Source organism: Taudactylus pleione, unplaced genomic scaffold, assembly GCF_031769625.1.
Source record: "Taudactylus pleione unplaced genomic scaffold, aTauple2 ptg000967l, whole genome shotgun sequence".
NCBI lineage: Eukaryota > Metazoa > Chordata > Amphibia > Anura > Myobatrachidae > Taudactylus > Taudactylus pleione.
This window is the reverse complement of record NW_028285368.1, coordinates 10,797,501-10,802,500: the sequence shown is the minus strand read 5'-3', so window position 1 is coordinate 10,802,500 and position 5,000 is coordinate 10,797,501. Positions and strand designations below refer to the sequence as shown.

Genomic DNA, 5,000 nt, shown 5'->3' with positions numbered 1-5,000 from the left:
TTTATATAGCCATAACATTCTTTTCTGTTACATTTTACATTACATTTTTTCAACTTAGCAATGAATTTACTTGAGTTAAGAAGTAAAAGAGGTCTAAAGTTAATGTTTTTCAGCACCTATAGCCAAACCACACTGGACATGGCCAATGTTGCCTGATCTTGGAAGCTATGCAGTGTTGGGCATGGTTAGTACTTGGATGGGAATCCACCTGGGAATACCAGGTGCTGTAGGTAATTTTATACTGCCATAACAGTCTTTTCTATTACATTTTTCATTTAATTTTTTCAACTTATCAATGAATTTACTTGAGTTAAGAAGTAATAGAGGTCTAAAGTTAAGGCTTTTATCACCTACAGCCAAACCACACTGGACATGCCCAATCTCGTCTGATCTTGGAAACTATGCAGTGTTGGGCCTGGTTAGTACTTGGATGGGAGACCACCTGGGAATACCAGGTGCTGTAGGTAATTTTATATAGCCATAACATTCTTTTCTATTACATTTTGTCAACTTAGCAATGAATTTACTTGATTTAAGAAGTAAAAGAGGTCTAAAGTTAATATTTTTCAGAACCTATAGCCAAACCACACTGGACATGGCCAATGTTGTCTGATCTTGGAAGCTATGCAGTGTTGGGCATGGTTAGTACTTGGATGGGAATACACCTGGGAATACCAGGTGCAATAGGTAATTTTATACTGCTATAACATTCTTTTCTATTACATTTTACATTTAATTTTTTCAACTTATCAATGAATTTACTTGAGTTAAGAAGTAATAGAGGTCTAAAGTTAATGTTTTTGAGCACCTACAGCCAAACCACACTGGACATGCCCAATCTCGTCTGATCTTGGAAGCTATGCAGTGTTGGGCCTGGATAGTACTTGGATGGGAGACCACCTGGGAATACCAGGAGCTGTAGGTAATTTTATACTGCCATAACATTCTTTTCTATTACATTTTACATTTCATTTTTCAACTTATCATTGAATTTACTTGAGTTAAGAAGTAAAAGAGGTCTAAAGTTAATGTTTTTGAGCACCTACAGCCAAACCACACTGGACATGCCCAATCTCATCTGAACTTGGAAGCTTTGCAATGTTGGGCCTGGTTAGAACTTGGATGGGAGACCACCTGGGAATACCAGGTGCAGTAGGAAATTTTAAACTGCCATAACATTCTTTTCTATTACATTTTAAATTAAATTTTTTCAACTTTTCAATGAATTTACTTGAGTTAAGAAGTAATAGAGGTCTAAAGTTAATGTTTATGAGCACCTACAGCCAAACCACACTGGACATGCCCAATCTTGTCTGATCTTGGAAGCTATGCAGTGTTGGGCCTGGTTAGTACTTGGATTGGAGACCACCTGGGAATACCAGGTGCTGTAGGTAATTTTATGCAGCCTTAACATTCTTTTCTATTACATTTTACATTTAATTTTTTCAACTTATCAAAGAATTTACTTGAGTTAAGAAGTAAAAGAGGTCTAAAGTTAATGTTTTTGAGCACCTACAGCCATACCACACTGGACATGCCCAATCTCGTCTGATCTTGGAAGCTATGCAGTGTTGGACCTGGTTAGTATTTGGACAGGAGACCACCTAGGAATCCCAGGTGCTGTAGGTAATTTTATACTGCCATAACAGTCTTTTCTATTACATTTTACATTTAATTTTTTCAACTTATCAATGAATTTACTTGAGTTAAGAAGTAATAGAGGTCTAAAGTTAAGGCTTTTAGCACCTCCAGCCAAACCACACTGTACATGCCCAATCTCATCTGATCTTGGATGCTATGCCGTGTTGGGCATGGGAAGTACTTGGATGGGAGAACACCTGGGAATACCAGGTGCTGTACATCATTTTATACTGCCATAACAGTCTTTTCTATTACATTTTACATTTAATTTTTTCAACTTATCAATGAATTTACTTGAGTTAAGAAGTAATAGAGGTCTAAAGTTAATGCTTTTGAGCATCTACAGTCTAACCACACTGGATATGCCCAATCTCGTCTGATCGTAGAAGCTATGCAGTGTTGGGCCTGGTTAGTACTTGGATGGGAGACCCCCTGGGAATACCAGGTGCTGTAGGTAATTTAATGCAGCCATAACATTCTTTTCTATTACATTTTACATTTAATTTTTTCAACTTATCAATGAATTTACTTGAGTTAAGAAGTAAAAGAGGTATAAAGTTAATGTTTTTGAGCACCTACAGCCAAACCACACTGGACATGCCCAATCTCGTCTGATCTTGGAAGCTATGCAGTGTTGGACCTGGTTAATACTTGGATGGGAGACCACCTAGGAATCCGAGGTGCTGTAGGTAATTTTATGCAGCCATAACATTCTTTTCTATTACATTTTACATTACATTATTTCAACTTATCAATGAATTTACTTTAGTTAAGAAGTAATAGAGGTCTAAAGTTAATGCTTTTGAGAACCTACAGCCAAATCACAGTGGACATGCCCAATCCTGTCTGATCTTGGTAGCTATGCTGTGTTGGGCCTGGTTTGTACTTGGATGGGAGACCACCAGGGAATACCAGGTGCTATAGGTAATTTTAGACAGCCAAAACATTCTGTTCTATTACATTTTACATTTCATTTTTTCAACTTATCAATGAATTTACTTGAGTTAAGAAGTAAAAGAGGTCTAAAGTTAATGTTTTTGAGCACCTACAGCCAAACCACACTGGACATGCCCAATCTCGTCAGATCTTAGTAGCTATGCAGTGTTGGGCCTGGTTAGTACTTGGACGGGAGACCACCTGGGAATACCAGGTGCTGTAGGTAATTTTATACTGCCATAACATTCTTTTCTATTACATTTTACATTTAATTTTTTCAACTTATCAATGAATTTATTTGAGTTAAGAAGTAATAGAGGTCTAAAGTTAATGTTTTTGAGCACCTACAGCCCAACCACAGTGGACATGCCCAATCTCGTCTGATCTTGGAAACTATGCAGTGTTGGGCCTGGTTAGTACTTGGATGGGAGACCACCTGGGAATACCAGGAGCTGTAGGTAATTTTATACTGCCATAACATTCTTTTCTATTACATTTTACATTTAATTTTTCAACTTATCATTGAATTTACTTGAGTTAAGAAGTAAAAGAGGTCTAAAGTTAATGTTTTTGAGCACCTACAGCCAAACCACACTGGACATGCCCAATCTCGTCTGATCTTGGAAGCTATGCAGTGTTGGGCCTGGTTAGTACTTGGATGGGAGACCACCTGGGGATACCAGGTGCTGTACGAAATTATATACTGCCATAACATTCATTTCTATTACATTTTACATTTAATTTTTTCAACTTATCAATGAATTTCCTTGAGTTAAGAAGTAATAGAGGTCTAAAGTTAATACTTTTGAGCACCTACAGCCAATCCACACTGGACATGCCAAATCTTGTCTTATCTTGGTAGCTATGCAGTGTTGGGCCTGGTCAATACTTGGATGGGAGACCACCTGGGAAAACCAGGTGCAGTAGGTGATTTTATACTGCCATAACATTCTTTTCTATTACATTTTACATTTAATTTTTTCAACTTATCAATGAATTTACTTGAGTTAAGAAGTAATAGAGGTCTAAAGTTAATGTTTTTGAGCACCTACAGCCAAACCACACTGGACATGCCCAATCTCGTCTGATCTTGGAAGCTATGCAGTGTTGGGACTGATTAGTAGTTGGATGGGAGACTACCTAGGAATCCCAGGTGCTGTAGGTAATTTTATACTGCCATAACATTCTTTTCTATTACATTTTACATTTAATTTTTTCAACTTATCAATGAATTTACTTGTGTTAAGAAGTAATAGCGGTCTAAATTTAATACATTTGAGCACCTACAACCCAACCACAGTGGACATGCCCAATCTCGTCTGATCTTGGAAGCTATGCAGTGTTGGGCCTGGTTAGTACTTGGATGGGAGACCACCTGGGAATACCAGGAGCTGTAGGTAATTTTATACTGCAATAACATTCTTTTCTATTACATTTTAAATTACATTTTTTCAACTTATCAATGAATTTACTTGAGTTAAGAAGTAAAAGAGGTCTAAAGCTAATGTTTTTGAGCGCCTACAGCCAAACCACACTGGACATGCCCAATCTCGTCTGATCTTGGAAGCTATGCAGTTTTGGGCCTGGTTAGTACTTGAATGGGAGACCACCTGGGAATACCAGGTGCTGTAGGTAATTTTATACTGCCATAACATTCTTTTCTATTAAATTTTAATTTAATTTTTTCAACTTATCAATAAATTTACTTGAGTTAAGAAGTAAAAGATGTCTAAAGTTAATGTTTTTGAGCACCTACAGTCAAACAACACTGGACATGCCCAATCTCGTCTGATCTTGGAAGCTATGCAGTGTTGGGCCTGGTTAGTACTTGGATGGGAGACCACCTGGGAATACCATGTGCTGTAGGTAATTTTATATTGCCATAACATTCTTTTCTATTACATTTTACATTTAATTTTTTCAACTTATCAATGAATTTACTTGAGTTAAGATGTAATGGAGGTCTAAAGTTAATGTTTTTGAGCACCTACAGCCAAACCACAGTGGACATGCCCAATCTCGTCTGATCTTGAAAGCTATGCAGTGTTGGGCTTGGTTAGTACTTGGATGGGAAAGCACCTGGGAATACCAAGAGCTGTAGGTAATTTAATACTGCCATAACATTCTTTTCTATTACATTTTACATTTAATTTTTTCAACTTATCAATGAATTTACTTGAGTTAAGAAGTAATAGAGGTCTAAAGTTAATGCTTTTGAGCATCTACAGCCAAACCACACTGGATATGCCCAATCTTGTCTGATCGTAGAAGCTATGCAGTGTTGGGCCTGGTTAGTACTTGGATGGGAGACCACCTGGGAATACCAGGTGCTGTAGGTAATTTTATACTGCCATAACAGTCTTTTCTAATACATTTTACATTTATTTTTTTCAACTTATCAATGAATTTACTTGAGTTAAGAA

The 5,000-nt window shown here is 37.1% G+C and overlaps 1 non-coding gene and 16 pseudogenes across 1 annotated transcript; all 17 read left to right on the top strand.

The window, feature by feature from the left end:
* The first annotated feature begins 348 nt into the window (after positions 1-348).
* On the top strand, positions 349-467 carry LOC148463439 (5S ribosomal RNA). The gene has a single exon (XR_015874472.1). It is a non-coding gene; the product is annotated as a 5S ribosomal RNA (ribosomal RNA).
* Positions 468-806: 339 nt separating this feature from the next.
* LOC148463438 (5S ribosomal RNA) lies at positions 807-925 on the top strand (annotated as a pseudogene).
* Positions 926-1,040: 115 nt separating this feature from the next.
* LOC148463437 (5S ribosomal RNA) lies at positions 1,041-1,159 on the top strand (annotated as a pseudogene).
* Positions 1,160-1,275: 116 nt separating this feature from the next.
* On the top strand, positions 1,276-1,394 carry LOC148463436 (5S ribosomal RNA; annotated as a pseudogene).
* A 116-nt stretch (positions 1,395-1,510) lies between these two features.
* On the top strand, positions 1,511-1,629 carry LOC148463435 (5S ribosomal RNA; annotated as a pseudogene).
* A 350-nt stretch (positions 1,630-1,979) lies between these two features.
* On the top strand, positions 1,980-2,098 carry LOC148463434 (5S ribosomal RNA; annotated as a pseudogene).
* Positions 2,099-2,214: 116 nt separating this feature from the next.
* LOC148463433 (5S ribosomal RNA) lies at positions 2,215-2,333 on the top strand (annotated as a pseudogene).
* Positions 2,334-2,449: 116 nt separating this feature from the next.
* LOC148463432 (5S ribosomal RNA) lies at positions 2,450-2,568 on the top strand (annotated as a pseudogene).
* Positions 2,569-2,684: 116 nt separating this feature from the next.
* Positions 2,685-2,803, top strand: LOC148463431 (5S ribosomal RNA; annotated as a pseudogene).
* A 116-nt stretch (positions 2,804-2,919) lies between these two features.
* LOC148463430 (5S ribosomal RNA) lies at positions 2,920-3,038 on the top strand (annotated as a pseudogene).
* A 115-nt stretch (positions 3,039-3,153) lies between these two features.
* On the top strand, positions 3,154-3,272 carry LOC148463429 (5S ribosomal RNA; annotated as a pseudogene).
* A 351-nt stretch (positions 3,273-3,623) lies between these two features.
* Positions 3,624-3,742, top strand: LOC148463428 (5S ribosomal RNA; annotated as a pseudogene).
* Positions 3,743-3,858: 116 nt separating this feature from the next.
* Positions 3,859-3,977, top strand: LOC148463427 (5S ribosomal RNA; annotated as a pseudogene).
* Positions 3,978-4,093: 116 nt separating this feature from the next.
* LOC148463426 (5S ribosomal RNA) lies at positions 4,094-4,212 on the top strand (annotated as a pseudogene).
* Positions 4,213-4,327: 115 nt separating this feature from the next.
* Positions 4,328-4,446, top strand: LOC148463425 (5S ribosomal RNA; annotated as a pseudogene).
* A 116-nt stretch (positions 4,447-4,562) lies between these two features.
* LOC148463424 (5S ribosomal RNA) lies at positions 4,563-4,681 on the top strand (annotated as a pseudogene).
* Positions 4,682-4,797: 116 nt separating this feature from the next.
* LOC148463423 (5S ribosomal RNA) lies at positions 4,798-4,916 on the top strand (annotated as a pseudogene).
* Positions 4,917-5,000: the final 84 nt, after the last annotated feature.